The sequence below is a fragment of the Oncorhynchus masou genome, chromosome 18 (genome assembly GCF_036934945.1).
Source record: "Oncorhynchus masou masou isolate Uvic2021 chromosome 18, UVic_Omas_1.1, whole genome shotgun sequence".
Taxonomy (NCBI): Eukaryota; Metazoa; Chordata; class Actinopteri; order Salmoniformes; family Salmonidae; genus Oncorhynchus; species Oncorhynchus masou.
In genome coordinates this window covers 65,330,009-65,348,675 of record NC_088229.1, presented here as the reverse complement: position 1 = coordinate 65,348,675, position 18,667 = coordinate 65,330,009, and the positions used below count along the sequence as shown (strand labels likewise).

The window sequence follows — 18,667 nt, the reverse complement described above, 5'->3', positions numbered from 1 at the left end:
TCTTATGGTAGGCCACCAGAACTTACGCTGGATGAACTCCAAGGTGCGACCTACGCCCGGATGACAGGTGAGGCGAGAGGAGTGCCCCCACAGAAGGACCTGAGTCCTCACTGCCTTGGGGACAAACAACCGATTGGCAGGGCCTCCTTTAGGGTCCGGTTCGCTAGCTTGAGCACGTCTCACGGTATCCTCAACTTGCCACGAGATCGGAGCCACAATCTTAGCAGCAGGAAGGGACAGGCATGTCCGTGTCATCTCGAATGGCAGGAGCGTAGACTCGGGACAGGGCATCCGGTTTGAGATTCTTCGACCCGGGCCGATAGGTGAGGATAAACTGGAATCGATTGAAGAAAAGAGACCATCTAGCTTGTCTAGAGTTCAACCGCTTCGCCTGCTGGATATACTCCAGATTTTTGTGGTCCGTAAGCACTTGAAACGGGTGAGAAGCCCTCGAGCCAGTGTCTCCATTCCTTCAATGCCATCTTAACCGCTAGGAGTTCACGATCCCCCACATCGTAGTTCCTCTCAGTCGGGGTAAGCCGGTGTGAGAAGAAAGCGCACGGATGAAGCTTCTTGTCTTCACCCCTCTGAGACAGGACAGCTCCAACACCAACCTCTGATGCGTCTACCTCCACCACAAATGGTTCATCCGTAGTCGGTAGTATCAGGATGGGAGCAGAGAGGACGCGCTGCTTGAGTCCTTGGAAGGCCGTCTCAGCTTCTCTTCCCCACAAAAACCTTGCATTGCCACCCTTGGTTAAAGCTGAGAGAGGAGCTGCCACCAAACTGAAGTTCTTGATGAACTTGCGGTAAAAGTTTGTGAAGCCCAGGAAACGCTGAACATCCTTAACGGATTTGGGGTGGGCCAATCCGCTACCGCCCCTACCTTCCTAGGGTCCATTTGGACTCGACCGGGTTCCACTACAAATCCCAGGAATTGTACTCGGGATGAATGGAATTCACATTTTTCCGGCTTAACGTACAGATGGCTGTCCAGGAGGCGTTTGAGTACTTGTCTGACATGCTTAGTGTGTTCTTGAAGGGAGCTCGAAAAGATGAGGATGTCATCCAAGTAAACGAACACAAATATGTTAAGCATATCCCTAAGCACATCGCTTATGAGCGCTGGAACACCGCTGGGGCGTTGGTCAGGCCGAAGGGCATCACCAAGTATTCATAGTGACCAGTAGGCGTGTTGAAAGCGGTCTTCCACTCGTCACCAGGTCTGATCCGCACAAGATGGTATGCGTTCCGCAGGTCAAGCTTAGTGAAAACAACTGCTTCCTGGAGCAGCTCGAAGGCTGTGGCCATAAGGGGTAGCGGGTAACGGTTACGGACGGTTATGGCATTGAGTCCCCGGTAGTCGATGCAAGGACGTAATCCACCGTCTTTCTTGGCCACAAAGAAAAACCCTGCTCCCGCCGGGGAGGTGGATGGACGCATGAGGCCTGCTTCCAGAGCGTCCTTGATGTAGGTATCCATAGCAGCTCGTTCGGGTGGAGATAGGGAAAAGATCCGACTCCTGGGGGCAAGTGCCCGGAAACAGGTCGATGGGGCAATCGTAAGGTCTATGGGGTGGTAGCATGGTGGCCCTCTGTTTGCTAAACACCAGTTTGAGGTCATGGTAACACTCGGGAACTCGGGTCAGGTCGATGGATTCTAAAGACTCGGGAGTAGAACTCTGGGAATTCTGGAAAATACAAGTAGCTTGGCACGTAGGACCCCACTGCTTGATAGTGCCCACAGACCAGTCGATGTGAGGGTTATGGCTGTGAAGCCAGGGGTATCCAAGGACGAGAGGGAACTCGGAACAGGAGATCAAATGAAAGTTCATCAATTCCTGGTGTTGTGAAACTGAAAGTCTCAAGGAGGTAGTGACATGAGTGACAAGTCCAGATCCCAAAGGGCTTCCATCCAATGTAGTAACCCTCATGGGGTCACTTAGAGGTTCAGAGGGAACGCCATTCTCCTTCGCCCAGACACCATCCATGAAGTTACCTGCGGCTCCAGAGTCTACCAAGGCTTGAAGGTGAAGCTTGTGGTTGTCCCAGGAGAGGGTGACTGGAATGAGCAGACGGGAGTTGGACGGATGGGAGGAGGTTATGTTTCCCGCTACAGTTCCCCCGGTCTGTACGGGACAGAGCGTTTCCCTGGAGCCCGGGACACGTGGAACGGAAATGGCCCGGTTTGCCGCAATATAGACAGCGTCGCTCCCTCATCCGGCGGTCTCTCTCAGCCTGGGAGATGCGTCCAATCTGCATGGGTTCCGGTGGAGCCAGCGATGATAAAGGTGGGGACTCGGAGCTGGGACTGATAGGGGCTAGAGGTCTACGGTTGAGTTCTCTCTCTCAGACGCTGGTCAATGCGTGAGGCCAACTTGATCAGGGACTCGAGATTGTCCGGTGGTTCCCGAGTGGCCAGTTCATCTTGGATAGTGTCGGAAAGGCCTTTCAGAAAGCACACCGTGAGCGCCTCGTTGTTCCAGCCACTCGCTGCTGCCACCGTGCGGAACTGGATGGCATAGTCCGTCACGCTGCGCCAACCTTGATGGAGAGTCAGGAGCTGTTTGGCTGAGTCAGAACCACTGCTTGGGCCTTGAAACACTCGTTTGAATTCCTCAGCAAAGGCAGAGTAGCTGGCACAGCAGGAACTATGGGCATCCCACACAGCAGTAGCCCAGGCCAGGGCTTTTTCCGACAGCAGGGTGATGATATATGCGATCTTAGACCGGTCGGTGGGAAACGATCGAGGTTGCAGCTCAAAGGAGAGAGAACATTGAGTGAGAAAGCCTTTACAAGCACTTGGATCACCTGAGAACCGTTGGGGAGGTGGAAGACGAGGTTCAGCCAGGGGGTTAACTGCCATGGGTACGTGAACCTGAGGTACTGGGACGGGAACTGTTGCCGGGGTAAGTCGATCAGATATTTGCTTAATGGAAGTCAGCATCTCCGACAGAAGATGAGAATGTTCTAGCCATTAAGGCCTCTTGCTGAACCAGGGGCACCACACAACGCACTGCTTCCATTGTAAATTAATACAATTCTGGTGTAGAAAACTGCATAAACACTGTCGGTGGTGTGATCGAGGCATAACGATGCGTTCTATGGAAAATAGCGCGTCGTGGAACACACCTTCCACAGAGTTGCATTATTTTCGAGAGAACGCATAGAGTTGATTATGGCTATAATTTACACATTTGCCCGAGATAAAAATGTGTTCATTTGCCGGTGTTGTGCCGAAAAATCAAATCTCCCCCTGCCAGAATCCCCCTCCGCGTTTTTCTTTGCTTCGACTTGCTTGCTAGTTGAAATTTCTGCTCTTCACGCAGTTGTCAGTTTAGCCTACATTTCACTGATCCCAGTTCCATACAAATGTACCCGCAGACATTCAAATGAGGCTACAAAGAAAACTAAATGGGACTGTAGCTACTGTGTTGACTTCAAAATCAGGGGTGTGGACTGTTTCTATTCAAGCGTTGATCGACATGGTAATGGCTCTATAGTATTGGAGAAAAGTTGAAAAAACGGACCATCCTGTTACATCTAGACATGGCATGTCGTAACGTACAGTACAGCTCGCATAAAGCAACTACTTCTGTCTTACAATCTCTCTCCACCAGGTGTAGCACTTCTCTCATCCTTTAAAAACAAGAAATGGACAGTGACGGGGATACCTAGTCATTTTTTGCGTCATCATTGTATGCAATCATCATTCTCAAAGACACTGTTTACTTCTAAGATCACTTTATTACCGCCCTAAAAACCCAATTCAAATAGGTATGTAATGACACATTATATAAACTCTTTATAGTGTTTTATTTACATTTTAGCGGCGATAACGTGATAAATTGGACAGATTGAGTGAAAAAAAAGCTCCTCCTTTCTCCTTCTCACTATCACACATTAGTTTCGCTTCGTCACCCGCCATTTTTAAAAAGACCAGACGGGGCTCATTGCCTGCTTGAATTATGCAGAAACGGGCAGTGTTTAGGTCATGTAATTGATTCTGTTGGAAAGGGGAGAAATTGTGCTTTACAATGGTATTGACATTACAGTTGATCTGGAAGTATTACGTTTTTGGGGCGCTAAAATGAGGCAATTGTACGGACCAAGGCAATGTACGAGTTTACGTTAGCTAGCTAACGTTAACTTAGCTAGGTGAGACGTAGATAACATTCTCTTGGGTTAGGTTGTCACTTGGTTCTCTGTTGTCACTTGGTTCTCACCATTTGTGTACCTTATTAGAAATCATAATTATATAGATTTTTAAAATCACAAGAAAAATAAAAAATCCTGGGTAAAAAGTCACATTAAACCATCTGGCTAGCAAGCCTGATTGATATGGAGGACAGTGTTGAAGTAGGCTAATGTTATGTGGTGCAGTGAGTTTCTTGTGAAGGTACACATTCTAAATGAACAACAATCAAACGGAATAATACATAAAAAGACACTAAATACAAATGCATTCATTATGGCCCGGGCGAGAAGGCTCCACAAGGAGCCAACTCGTGACTCGCTATGACTTGGCCTCTAATTTTTGTATGTGTAGTGGGTATCTATGGACTGCTTACAGGGTATATGGTTCCTGAGGGAGTTGATAGTGTAGGACTTGGAATATGGTCTTGTAAGTCAAGTATAGGGTCTTGCAAGTCATGATCCAGGCTGCGAATGAGTGCCTCTGAACTCTTACTAGGACTCATTCTAGCATAGTCATGGTTCCCCTTTTTACAAAGCAACATGCAATTTATTTTTTTAAAGAACAGCCTGCAAACTGTTTTTGCATTATGACTGAATCTACAGTGATGTAGTAGATCTCTTTTACTGCATGTTTACACAGCAAACTGTCTTTGGGGTTGGGCTCGTGGAAGCAAGCGGAATTCCCGGATATAAAAAAAATGGTACATGAATAAATTAATCTGTTTAATTACATAGGGTTTTTTGTTGAGGAGTTATCCTCAGCATATCTTTGTAGTGAATGTGTAATTCCATACCTCAAATTCTGTAGGGAATGAGTCTTCCCTAAGTGTCACATGTGAATTGTCTGATTTTTTACATTTTATTTTGAAATGCCTGCTGCATAAGTAGTGACACTGCCATTTCTCATTCCTGGGAATCTAAAACATACTTTTGGTCATGTAGTGTAAGTGGATACGTGCTCATCAAACATCTCATTCCAAAGTCATGGCCATTAATATGGAGTTGGTCCCCCCTTTGTTGCTACAACAGCATCCACCCTTCTGGGAAGGCTTTCCACTATGATTCCATTCAGCCACAAGAGCATTAGTGAGGTTGGGCATGGATGTTGGGCAATTAGGTCTGGCTCGCGGTCTGCGTTCCAATTCATTCCAAAGGTGTTCGATGGGGATGAGGACAGGGCACTGTGCATGCCAGTCAAGTTTTTCCACACTGATTGACAAATCATTTCTGTACGGACCTCACTTTAAGCATGACAATGTCCCTGTGCACAAACAGGAAAGGGCCTTGCCCAAACTGTTGCTAAACAGTTGGAAGCACAGAAACGTCTAGACAATCATTATATGCTGTAGCGTTAAGATTCCGTCACTGGAACTAAGGGGCCTAGCCTGAACCATGAAAACCAGCCCCAGACCATTATTCCTCCTCCACCAAACTTTACAGTTGGCACTATGCAGGTAGCGTTATCCTGGCACCCGCCAAACACAGATTTGGCCATCGGACTGCCAGATGATGAAGCGTGATTCATCACTCCAGAGAGTGCGTTTCCCCTGCTCCAGAGTCAAATGGCGGCAAGATTTATACCACTCCAGCCGACGCTTGGCATTGCGCATGATGATCTTAGGCTTGTGTGCAGCTGCTCGGCCATGGAAATCCATTTCATGAAGCTCCCGACTAACAGTTATTTTGCTGACGTTTCTTCCAGACGCTGTTTGAAACAGACGATTTTCACACGCTACGCACTTCAGCGGTCATGTTCTGTGAACTTCTGTGGCCTACGATTTCGTGGCTGAGCCGTTGTTGCTCATAGACGTTTCAACTTCACAATAACAGCACTTAGTTGACCGGGGCAGCTCTCGCAGGGCAGACATTTGACGAACAGACTTGTTGGAAAGGTGGCAATCTATGACAGTGCCATATTGAAAGTCACTGAGCTCTTCAGTAAGGCCATTCTACTGTCAATGTTTGTTTATGGAGATTGCATGGCTGGGTGCTTGATTTTATACACCTGTCAGCAACGGGTTTGACTGAAAAAGCCAAATCTTCTCATTTGAAGGGGTGTCCACATACTTTTGGTGATGTAGCGTGTATGTTTCATAATAAACATTTAATTTCATTTTAATGTGCCTTCAGTTTTGATTAGGAATGTATGTGTTAAATGAATATAATCTCATTCGAGTTCTGTGATGTTACAACTAATGAACACTAATTCGAAGTTTTATACCTATGGAAGATAATTATTAGAATTGACCTCTACTCCTCCGGTTACTTTGTGGCAGTCAGTAAAGGCACAGGGAATTTATTCACCCTTTTTATTGCTATCCTCATGAAAAAAAATAAAGTATTAAATCATTGCATGCATCTGGCATTACAGTGCAGAAAATATGCTATAGTCAATGCCGTTCTTTACCATTAGAGGGCACTCTAATACAACAAGTTCAAACTTGATCTATTTGATTTTTTTTTTTAACTCTACGTGACACAGGCGAACTCTAAAATCATAAAATGACAGGCTGTCACTGTCCAAAAGTATCTAGTTGGCTAGGTCGTTGGCTACAGTACAGTTATAGTGCAGAAGACTGAAAAACATTTCCTTTAGAAAGTTATCTAATGTTGTCACGGTGAGTAAAGATTTACAGATTGCATGATTTATTTAACCATGCTGGCTATCTTACCTGCTCAGCTCGCTATGTTTTTAGCATTGAGCTTGCTAAATCAAATGACCCGATCAGCTAGCCATCTAGTCTGCAAACTCTTTTCAAAGTCATCAGCCCATTGAAATAAAACTTTTATTCTACTTTATCAAGCCATTTCCAATTCATATCGTCCATGACTCAGACGCCTGGAGGAAGCCTGGTAACCGTGGCAATCGTGCGTCACAATACCAGGTCCTCCATTGCACGTATCCATGAGAATACCAGTTAGACTGACAGGTTTAGAGGTTCCAAGCCCATTCTAGTAATTCTTATTAGAGCCAAATATTTCACAGGATGTATGTAAGAATGAACTATAGCCATTTAATTCTACCGTGCTGATATACCATGCGTTATTTAAGCAATAAGGCCCGAGTGGGTGTGATATATGGCCAATATACCACAGCTAAGGGCTGTTCTTATGCACAATGCAATGCCAGGCAATGTTACCACCATAACAGGAAATACATTGTTTTAAGTGTGAGTAACTCGGGGTAAAGCTTAGTCTAAACACAGTGAGCTCGAGAGGCTGGTGTTTGCAAGACGAGTTAAAGCTTGCCAAGAGCATGAATCAACAACTGCGAGCTGTTGGTCTCAAATGTATTTTTTAAACAAAATTTAGATCGTCATTAAATGCCAAATATAAATTGTGGGCATATTGTCACCTTGACATGCGGTCTATTAAATTGTACGTGCCACAAACGTGCCGATTAAAGTGCCCTCAAACCAGTGTGAATGACAAGCCACAGAGAGGAGCCGTGGGAAAGAAACCCGAATGCCAAAAAAAAGGGTCTGACTTGGCTGTGTCCACCACCATTGAGATCAGTAATAACATATAGGCCTAAAGCAGGGAGAGGAGTTATCGTTCTAAACATAAGGGGTGGCCCAAATGGACTGATTTTAAGCCTTCAACCCTGTAGGCCTCATGGTCCAGTATACTGGCCTATACAACACAGGAGGATATAAAATAATGAAGTTATACCCCTTGTTGAATAGTTACGTGAGGCAAGATTGATTTAGGATATCTAAGATAGTTATTACATTAAGTTGCTAGAATTGTCAGTCTGAGTTACTGTCCCTATTGAAAATCTAAAGAAGAGTTAACATGATCAAGCAGTTTCACAACATAATTCATGATAATCCCACTGGGTGAATCCATGTCATTTCAAACAAAAACAGAAATGTGAGGACTTTGAATCAAACGTGAAAAAAATATTTTGCAAATCCAATCAGTTCAACTCAAATCCAATGACATGGTGACATTTTTTGTTGATTTCAATTTAGTTGACATCTCAACCAAATGTAAATCAAAACTAGATATTGAACTGACGTCAGCACCCAGTGGGATATTATGAGCACCGATTGCTTCATAGGATGAATCAGTTGTTCCTGGAAGCCTACGCCTAAAAGTACATACTAGCCTTAGTACAAAGTTGAAGTAGTAGCCTCTGCAAACTTCAGTTTATTTCCTACTCAGGTCTCTTCAAACCATGTAAGGAAAATAAAACCAGTGAACATGTGCATTGCCCACACCAGAGGAGGCTGGTGGGAAGGATTATAGGAGGACGAGCTCATTGTAATGGCTGGAATTAAATGAATGGAACAGAGTCAGACATGTGGGCTCCATATGTTTGTGTTTGATACCGTTCCATTCCAGCAATTACAAAGATCCTTCCTCCTATAGCTCCTCCCACCAGCCTCCTCTGGCACACACATTCCCAGTGACCTTACATGGAGACAACTAGTTGATGACAGAATCTCAGTTGGGAACCTATCCTTATTAATAAAAACAGTGTGTGTGTGTAAGTTGAAGAAATTAATAAAAAACACACAGCCTTGCAAAAGTATTCATCCCCCTTGGAATTTTTCCTATTTTGTTGCATTACAACCTGTAATTTGAATTTCATGTAATGGACATACAAAATAGTCAAAATTGGTGAAGTGGAAAAAATTGTTTCAGTAAATTCGAAAAAAAACCAAGAAAAAAAAACAGGAAAGGTGGTGTGTGCATATGTATTCACCTCCTTTACTATGACACCCCTAAATAAGATCTGGTGCAACCAATTACCTTCAGAAGTTGCAGAATTAGTTAAATAAAGCCCACCTGTGTGCAATATAAGTGTCACATGATCTCAGTACACACACACACCCTGTTCTGAAAGGCCTCAGTCTGCAACACTACTAAGCAAGGGGCACCACCAAGACCAAGGAACTCTCCAAGCAGGTCAGGGACAAAGTTTTTTTTTTTTTTTTTAAATATCAGAAACTTTGAACATCCCATGGAGCGCCATTAAATCCATTATTAAAACATGGAAAGAATATGGCACCACAACAAACCTGCCAAGTGAGGGCTAACCACCTAAACAAAGAGACCAAAAATAACCCTGAAGGAGCTGCAAAGCTCCACAGTGGAGATTGGAGTATCTGTCCATAGGACCACTAAGCCGTACACTAGACAGAGCTGGGCTTTACGGAAGAGTGGCCAGAAAAAAAGCAATTTCTTAAACAAAAACGTTTGGTGTTCCCCGAAAGGCATGTGGGAGACTCCCCATACCTATGGAAGAAGGTACTCTGGTCAGATGAGATTAAAATTGAGCTTTTTGGCCATCAAGGAAAATGCTATGTCTGGCGCAAACCCAACACCTCATCAACCCGAGAACACCATCCCCACAGTGAAGCATGATGGTGGCAGCATCGTGCTGTGGGGGTGTTTTTCCATTGCCAGGGACAGGGAAAATGGTCAGAATTGAAGGAATGATTGATGGCGCTAAATACAGGGAAATTCTTGAAGGCAACCTGTTTCAATCTTCCAGAAATTTGAGACTGGGACGGAGGTTCACCTTCCAGGAGGACAATTTTAGATTTTTTTTCACCTTTATCTAACCAATGACGCTAAGCATACTGCTAAAGCAACACTAGAGTGGTTTAAGGGGAAACATTTAAATGTCTTGGAATGGCCTAGTCAAAGCCTAGACCTCAATCCAATTGAGAATCTGTGGTATGACTTAAAGATTGCTGTACACCAGCAGAACCCATCCAACTTGAAGGAGCTGGAGCAGGATGTCATAAGGTGAATTCACCAATTTGTAAGTCGCTCTGGATAAGAGCGTCTGCCAAATGACTTAAATGTAAATGTAAATGTTTTGTCTTGAAGAATGGACAAAAATCCCAGTGGCTAGATGTGCCAAGCTTAGAGACCACCCCAAGAGACTTGCAGCTGTAATTGCTGCAAAAAGGTAGCTCTACAATGTATTGACTTTAGGGCGGTGAATAGTTATGCACGCTCAAGTTTTGTTTTTTGTCTTATTTCTTGCTTGTTTCACAATAAAAAATATTTTGCATCTTCAAAGTGGTAGGCATGCATAAATCAAAATGATACAAACCCCTAAACATTTTTTTTTTTAAATACACATTTCAGGTTAAGGCAACGAAATAGGAAAAATGCCAGGGGGGTGAATACTTTCGGAAGCCACTGTACCTGTGATATTTAGAGTTTGTGCTGCCTGCCATGGTCTTCCTTTTCCAAGTCAGAGGCGCTACAATACAACAACAAAAAAGCTCTGAGAAAAAGCTGCCCCAACCAGACAGAAAATGTTAATCACTCAACTCCTCAGAATTTCCCCCTGGCTGCGTTGGGCAGTGACACTAAGCTCAGACCTTCAGGGAGTCCCACCCATCCGTTGCTGAACAGTCATTCGGAAACACTCAGTTGGTGTAAGCATCCCCGGTTGGCCAGCTCACAGGCCAGGCAGCATTTCTACTTTCATAAGAATCGTGAAGGCATGTAGGGGAAGCTGTTAAGCTCTGTTAGCGAGTTGCCTGGTTACGCCTTGCATAATCAGTAACCACACAGAAAGGGATCTTTTAATATTAACTATGCCCCAAAGTCAGGATGTGCTTTCCCAGGGTTAAGTGTAGCGCAAATTCTGTTTTCTCTGTAGTAACTCTATAGTGCTTTGTTGAGCTCACTGTTTAATCTGGATGATAAACTTTGTTACCCAGAAGTAAAATTCTTGCGAAAGTTGTTACGTCCCATTTAACGTTAACCTGCAAATCTATCCGTGAGATTCTGGATGATAACACAGTGGATATTTCGTGACAATCAAGTGTAAATGAATCAATTCGGAATGACGGCTGATATGGAATTCTAAAAGAATAGGGGACAGGGTGATTTCACCCATTGATACCCCGAAGAGTCAAACATTTTCTCAAGCCAAAATGAGTTCATAGTGGTGGTACCTTTAGTTCAATGAGATAAAGGATTCCTACAGCAGTCAAAAGGTATTCCTAGCCAAGTGCTTGGCCACATGAGTCACACCCACTTTCAAGCAGTCTTCAGATTTCTTATTCCCTGTGGAATTGTTTACAAAAGGGGTTCTCTGTTACAGAAATGAGACGAAGCTCACAAAAAGTATCTTGCATTGAGCACAAGTATACATACTACTCTCATCTGTATTGAATTTCACATGTCTACGTACTCACCTATGCTTACAAAGCATTTGCTTATTGATCATTGTAAGGATGAAATAGGCCTACAATCAGAAAACCCAGAAACAAAGCAGCAATATGACACGTAGGCTTTAGGTGTTCAACCCTTCTCTCACATTCAATGGAAATAGACCGAGCTTACCAGTATCTACATTCAAAGCATTCGCCTCCAGCCACCGAACAGGTGACATTTACTCACTTGGCCCTTCAGCAGTGGTACCGGGGCACCAAAACACTAGCTTTAAAGAATTTGAATATAAGGAACATCCCTTTAAGTGTATGACACAGAAGTAGACGTTCTAAACCAATTAACACTTCAGGACAGATTGGCTAATACCTAGAAGAAAATTCTTGACAATGTTCTTCTTAAAATAAGACATTGAAGAGGAAAAATTCAGCAGCCATAAAAATAATTTGGTCACTTCACGAGGTCTGCACCGTCTCTCTGATAAAAGTACAGTACTAACGTTGGGATTGAAGTATGCTGAGAGATAAAAAAAAGTGGGGAACTTTGCCAGCTTATTCGCCCGTCTCTGCAGTGACCTTTCCAGTTGAACGGCAGAGGACTATTGCATACTTTTCAGACAGTATGGATAACTGCCCATGTACTTCACACAGGCATTTATGTGGGAGCGAGCAACTGAAAGTTTGACTTCGGTCCACACTTGTCTCAGTTATGACCCCCGGGGTTTTAGGCCATAAATGAGTCATGACATTACTGCAACCCAAATGGCTGAATTCAAATTTCTCTACATTCCTTCAACAAACCGTGGTGCTGAAGGCACTACTGTGGCACAGACGGAAATTAAACAACTGCTCCAAGGTAAACTGATTTCCATCCACTTTACAAATACATTTGTTTTGCGGGCCAACAGGACAGCTCCTGGTAGTGCGATTCATAGGGTAAACTGCCAACAGACACAGGGTTTGTGTTTAAGGAATTTGCTCAGTCAATTCCCCCATACTATTTGAACTAACCAGTGCTTCTTTCCCAACAAAATCAGCTAGCCAAGATCAAAACTCAAAGATTGGAGACATTGTGAGAGCCTGAAAAGTGCAGTGCGTGACCTTTGATTATCTAAAACCGGCAAGCAAGTTTATCAGCGCTCATGTTGTCACAACAATCTTGACACCACAGCAGTGTGTCCTTTGGCCTTTGACTGACCATGAAATTAAATTTGCTGAATGCATGAATCTCCATCTCAAACCACTTCCATCTGGTGGTTAGGAAAGTTAAACATAAAATCGAGCTTGTTTGGATAAATTATACAGTACGCTAACACGTGAAAAGGCCAGGCCAGTTTCAGACAATGGAAGGAAAGAATTCAGATTGTTACTGATGCCATTGCAAGCCATGCACAGCTACAAAAATCAAAACCTCAGTCTACAGCCTTACATTCAAAGAATAGTAGACTACCTACCAAACAAAGGCATTGTCCTTCAGCCAGTCTCCGAGTAGCGTAGGCATTATCCGATGAGAAAAACAAAATCACAGAACAGCCACAAGTAATGATAAACTCCTTGACCCATGAGTGTAGTTTACTCACCACAACACAGGGATCAATTACTATCATTCATTACCTTACTTTGTCTCAGTGGCACCGAGGTCTTCCTAACAAGGTCCGAGGTCAGTGAATAATGCCGGAACACAATGGGAACTTACGCCAGAGACCGAGACAGACACCACCTCTATTTACAGAGCATCTGTACCAAACCAGGGACATCAAGCTCAACCCTCACTGTCATGCAAGTCTTGTGTTTATCCATCTGTCAAGCCTAAAATAACCAATGTTGGTTCTACGTGTTGACACAGAAATACATTAGGCCCTAGTTCTACTCTACAGACACAGTAGATATAATTCACCCATTCAAAGTAGGATTAACCATCCAAAGAAATATATAAATTATGGTTAGGCCTGAGCCTAACAAGCACAGGACAACAGCCTACCTGGCCTAATTCTGTTTCCGTTTTAACAACCGCTAAGGTAAAACACCATGTTGCAAAGCATTTTTCTGTGAATAATCTGATCCATTGTAGCACAACAAAGGTTAATTATTAATCCAGCGATGGGTTCTATGACAATCTCTGGCATTCTAGTAATGCTGAGAAGTTCTGTCTCACCATAACCTTCTAGTGATTATCAACAGCAGACTTTGGTCAGGCAACAATTTGAGAATAATGATCCCTTCACATTGACCTGGGTCCTAGACATTTTTAGTTTCCGGTTATAATGATTCTCTGGATCATTGTGAGAGTTTAGGGCTGACCCCAATCAGTCGACTGGTCCATTGTTTGGTCGTTAGGCTGTTGGTTGAACGACATTGTGTTACTGCTCGACTAAAACAACTCATCCCAAACCATCTCAATTGGGTTGAAGTTGGGTGATTGTGGAGGCCAGGTCATCTTATGCAGCACTCTATCACTCTCCTTCTTGGTCAAATAGCCCTTACACAGCCTGGAGGTGTGTTGTGTCATTGTCCTGTTGAAAAACAAATGATAGTCCTACTACGCGCAAATCAGATTGGGTGGCGTATCGCTGCGGAATGCTGTGGTAACCATGCATACTCAGTGCAGACGTGTTTTGTTCGTCCTCTCGTGTACTTTTGTATTTTGTCTTTTTTGTATACATTTCAATTTTTATTTTCAATCTCTTCTCCATTTTAGTTTAATTATACCTTAGGGTAACGTGCCTCACCCAATGTGATACGGAACCGCTATTATTTAATTTTTAAACCTTATAGCAAGAACCACCTAGCCATTAGAGGCTAACCAGCTAATTAGCTACAAACTGTTTAGTCATTGTTAGCCACTGCTAGCGGCCTTTACCTTCTGCACAGATACCAGCCTTTTTTTTTTATATATATATATTTTTTTTATATATATATATATATATATATATATATATATATATATATATTTTAACTTTTTTGGCCTGGATAATACTCGCCAGCCTACCAGTAACAGACTGTCTCTCCACTACAACGCTGGATCCCTGCCGTAATGCCTGGACAATGACTCCTGATCTTCACAACCTAGCTAGCACCCACAGAGTTACCCAGTACCAAAGCTATCCCTGAGGCCCACCTCCCGGCCTACTCAGTTGTTCACCCGGACTCCACCCAAAAACAGCTAGAACACACTACTCCACCGGATCCTTGCCGTAAGGTCTGGACCTTGGCACCAGATCACCGCTGCGACCGAGTTGCTAACGCCTCTGCCCCGAAGCTAGCACCAGTTAGCCGTGAGCCAGGTGCATCTCCCGGCTAGAAAACTAAATTACTACAACTACAATACCTCTTTCGGCATCTGGCTTGGATCCTTAGTCGACACGGCACCCTGCCGCACCACCACGACTGGTCTGCCGACGAATACTCCATGCGCTGTGCCTTCAACCGGCCTCCGTCGGAGCGGGCGCTTCTACTAGCCCCGGGCTACTAACTTTAAATGCTGTGTCGCCTGCGTGCTAGCGACTACTCCGCAGCTTCCCTGTTCCATTTATTGCTGCTTCCTGGACCCTATGATCACTTGGCTACATAGCTGATGCCTGCTGGATTGTCCATTAATCACAGTTCTCCATTGTTTATTTTTTTTGATCTGTCAGCCCCAGCTGCGAACTCAGGCCCTGTGTGTAGTTAACCGACCCTCTCTGCCCATTCATCGCCATTTTACCTGTTGTTTTAGCTGACGAGCTGTTGTTGTCTCACCCGTTGTTGTCTTAGCTAGCTCTTCAAATCAACACCTGTGATTACTTTATGCCTCGCTGTATGTCTCGCTCATGTCAATATGCCTTGTATACTGTTGTTTAGTTTAGTTATTGTTTTAGTTTACAATGGAGCCCCTAGTTCCACTCATTATACCTCTGATACCTCCTTTGTCCCACCTCCCACACATGCGGTGACCTCACCCATTATAACCAGCTTATCCAGAGATACAACTCTCATCACTCAGTGCCTGGGCTTACCTCCGCTGTACCCGCACCCCACCATACCCCTGTCTGCACATTATGCCCTGAATCTATTCTACCACGCCCAGAAATCTGCTCCTTTTATTCTTTGTCCCCAACGCTCTAGGCGACCAGTTTTAGCCGTACCCTCATTCTACTCCTCCTTGGGTGATGTGGGGGTAAACCCAGGCCTCGCGTGTCCCCAGGCACCCTCATTTGTTGACTTCTGTGATCGAAAAAGCCTTGGTTTCATGCATGTCAACATCAGAAGCCTCCTCCCTAAGTTTGTTTTACTCACTGCTTTAGCACACTCCGCCAACCCTGATGTCCTAGGTGTGTCTGAATACTGGTTTAGGAAGGCCACCAACAATTGAGGTTTCCATACCCAACTACAAAATTTTCCGTCAAGATAGAACTGTGAAGGGGGGGGGGGGGAAGAGTTGCAATCTACTGCAGAGATAGACCTGGAAAGCCTGCCAAGTTTTATACCCAAACAGTTTGAACTTCTAATTACAAAAATTAACCTCTACAGAAATAAGTCTCAGTTGCCACCTGCTATCGACCCCCCTCCACTCCCAGCTGTGCCCTGGACACCATTTGTGAATTGATCACCCCCCATCTAGCTTCAGAGTTCGTTCTGTTAGGTGACCTAAACTGGGATATGCTTAACACCCCGGCAGTCCTACAATCTAAGCTAGATGCCCTCAATCTCACACAAATCATCAAGGAACCCATCAGGCACAACCCTAAATCCGAAACATGGGCACCCTCATAGATATTATCCTGACCAACTTGCCCTCCAAATACACCTCCACTGTTTTCAAATCAGGATCTCAGTCTCATTGCCTGACCATTTTGAATCCCACCGTACCTTCTCCGCTGTGCAATCCGGTTTCCGAGCCGGTCACGGGTGCACTTCAGCCACGCTCAAGGTACTAAACGATATCATAACCACCATCGATAAAAGCCGTCTTCAACCTGGCCAAGGCTTTTGACTCTGTCAATCACCGTATTCTTATCGGCAGACTCAATAGCCTTGGTTTTTCTAATGACTGCCTCGCCTGGTTCACCAACTACTTTGCAGACAGAGTTCAGTGTGTCAAATCGGAGGGCATATTGTCCAGACCTCTGGCAGTCTATGGGGGTACCACAGGGTTCAATTCTCGGGCCGACTCTTTTCTCTGTATATATATCAATGATGTCGCTCTTGCTGCGGGCGATTCCCTGATCCACCTCTACGCAGACGACACCATTCTGTATACTTCTGGCCCTTCCTTGGACACTGTGCCAACTAACCTCCAAATGAGCTTCAATGCCATACAACACTCCTTCCGTGGCCTCCAACTGCTCTTAAACGCTAGTAAAACCAAATGCATGCTTTTCAACCGTTTGCTGCCCGCACCCGCCCGACTAGCATCACCACCCTGGATGGTTCCGACCTAGAATATGTGGACAACTATAAATACCTAGGTGTCTGGCTAGACTTTAAACTCTCCTTCCAGACTCATATTAAACATCTCCAATCCAAAAATCAAATCTAGATTCGGCTTTCTATTTCACAACAAAGCCTCCTACACTCACGCCGCCAAACTTACCCTAGTAAAACTGACTATCCTACACGATGTCATCTACAAAATAGCTTCCAATACTCTACTCAGCAAACTGGATGCAGTCTATCACAGTGCCATCTGTTGTGTTACCAAATCACCTTATACCACCCACCACTTCAACCTGTATGCTCTAGTCGGCTGGCCCTCGCTACATATTTGTCGCCAGACCCACTAGCTCCAGGTCATCTATAAGTCTATGCTAGGTAAAGCTCCGCCTTATCTCAGTTCACTGGTCACAATAACACATGTTCCAGCAGGTATATCTCACTGATCATCCCCAAAGCAAACACCTCATTTGGCCACCTTACCTTCCAGTTCTCTGCTGCAAGTGACTGGAACGAATTACAAAAATCACTGAAGTTGGAGACTTATTTCCCCTCACCAACTTTAAACATCAACTATATGAGCAGCTAACCGATCGCTGCAGCTGTATACATAGTCCATCGGTATATAGCCCACCCAATTTACCTACCTCATCCCCATACTGTTTTTATTTCATTTACTTTTCTGCTCTTTTGCACACCAGTATCTCTACTTGCACATCATCATCATCATCATCATCTGCTCATTTATCACTCCAGTGTTAATCTGCTAAATTGTAATCATTCGCTCCTATGGCCTATTTATTGCCTACCTCCTCATGCCTTTTGCATACATTGTATATAGACTTTTTTTTCTCTACTGTGTCATTGACTTGTTTGTGTTATCGGCTTGTTTATTGTTTACTCCATGTGTAACTCTGCATTGTTGTCTGTGTCACACTGCTTTGCTTTATCTTTGCCGGGTCGCAGTTAAAAATGAGAACTTGTTCTCAACTAGCCTACCTGGTTAAATAAAGTTGGGGGGGGTGCCTTGAATTCTGAATAAATCGTAGACAGTGTCACCAACAAAGCACCCCCACACCAACATCTCCCCCTCCATGCTTCACAGGGTGAACCACACATGCAGAGATCATCTGTTCACCAACTCTGCGTCTCAAAGACAATTTGAACCAAATAGCTCAAATTTCAGACAAATAGGACAGATTTCCACCAGTCTAATGTCCATGGCTCGTGTTTCTTGGCCCAAGCAAGTCCCTTCTTATTGGTGTCCTTTAGTAGTGGTTTCTTTGCAGCAATTCGACCATGAAGAGCTGATTTACGCAGTCCCCTCTGAACAGTTGATGCCGAGATGTCTATTACTTGAAATCTGAAGCATTTATTTGAGCTGCAATCTGAGGTGCAGTTAACTCTAATGAACTTATCCTGGGTCTTCCTTTCCTGTGGCGGTCCTCATGAGAGCCAGTTTCATCCTAGCGTTTGGTTTTTGGGACTGTACTTGAGGAAACTTCTTGTTCTTGAAATGTTCCATATTGACTGACCTTCATGTCTTAAAGTAACGGACTGTCTTTTCTCTTTGCTTATTTGAGCTGTTCTTGCCACAATATGGACTTGGTCTTTTACCAAATAGGGCTATCTTCTGTATACCCACCCTACCTACCTTTATGCCAGCAGCATACCACTGCTGGCTTGCTTCTGAAGCTAAGCAGGGTTGGTCCTGGTCAGTCCCTGGATGGGAGACCAGATGTTGCTGGAAGTGGTGTTGGAGGGCCAGTAAGAGGCACCTCTTTCCTCTGGTCTAAAAAATATCCCAATGCCCTGTGTAGGGTGCAGTCTTTCGGATGGGACGTTAAACGGGTGTCCTGACTCTGAAGTCATTAAAGATCCCATGGCACTTATTGTAAGAGTAGAAGTGTTAAC

The 18,667-nt window shown here is 44.4% G+C and overlaps 1 protein-coding gene across 3 annotated transcripts in view; it reads right to left on the bottom strand.

Annotated features, from left to right (window-relative positions):
- Positions 1-18,667, bottom strand: part of LOC135505141 (phosphatidylcholine:ceramide cholinephosphotransferase 1-like) — a 51,365-nt gene that overhangs the window by 15,203 nt on the left and 17,495 nt on the right. Inside the window, exon 1 of one of the 3 annotated variants that reach the window (XM_064924264.1) lies at positions 12,796-12,893. The exons of the other annotated variants lie outside the window; for them this stretch is intronic. The gene's annotated coding sequence lies outside the window, so the exon portion shown is untranslated. Of the gene's footprint in view, positions 1-12,795; positions 12,894-18,667 lie in introns of those variants that run through there. 3 annotated transcript variants of the gene reach the window in all.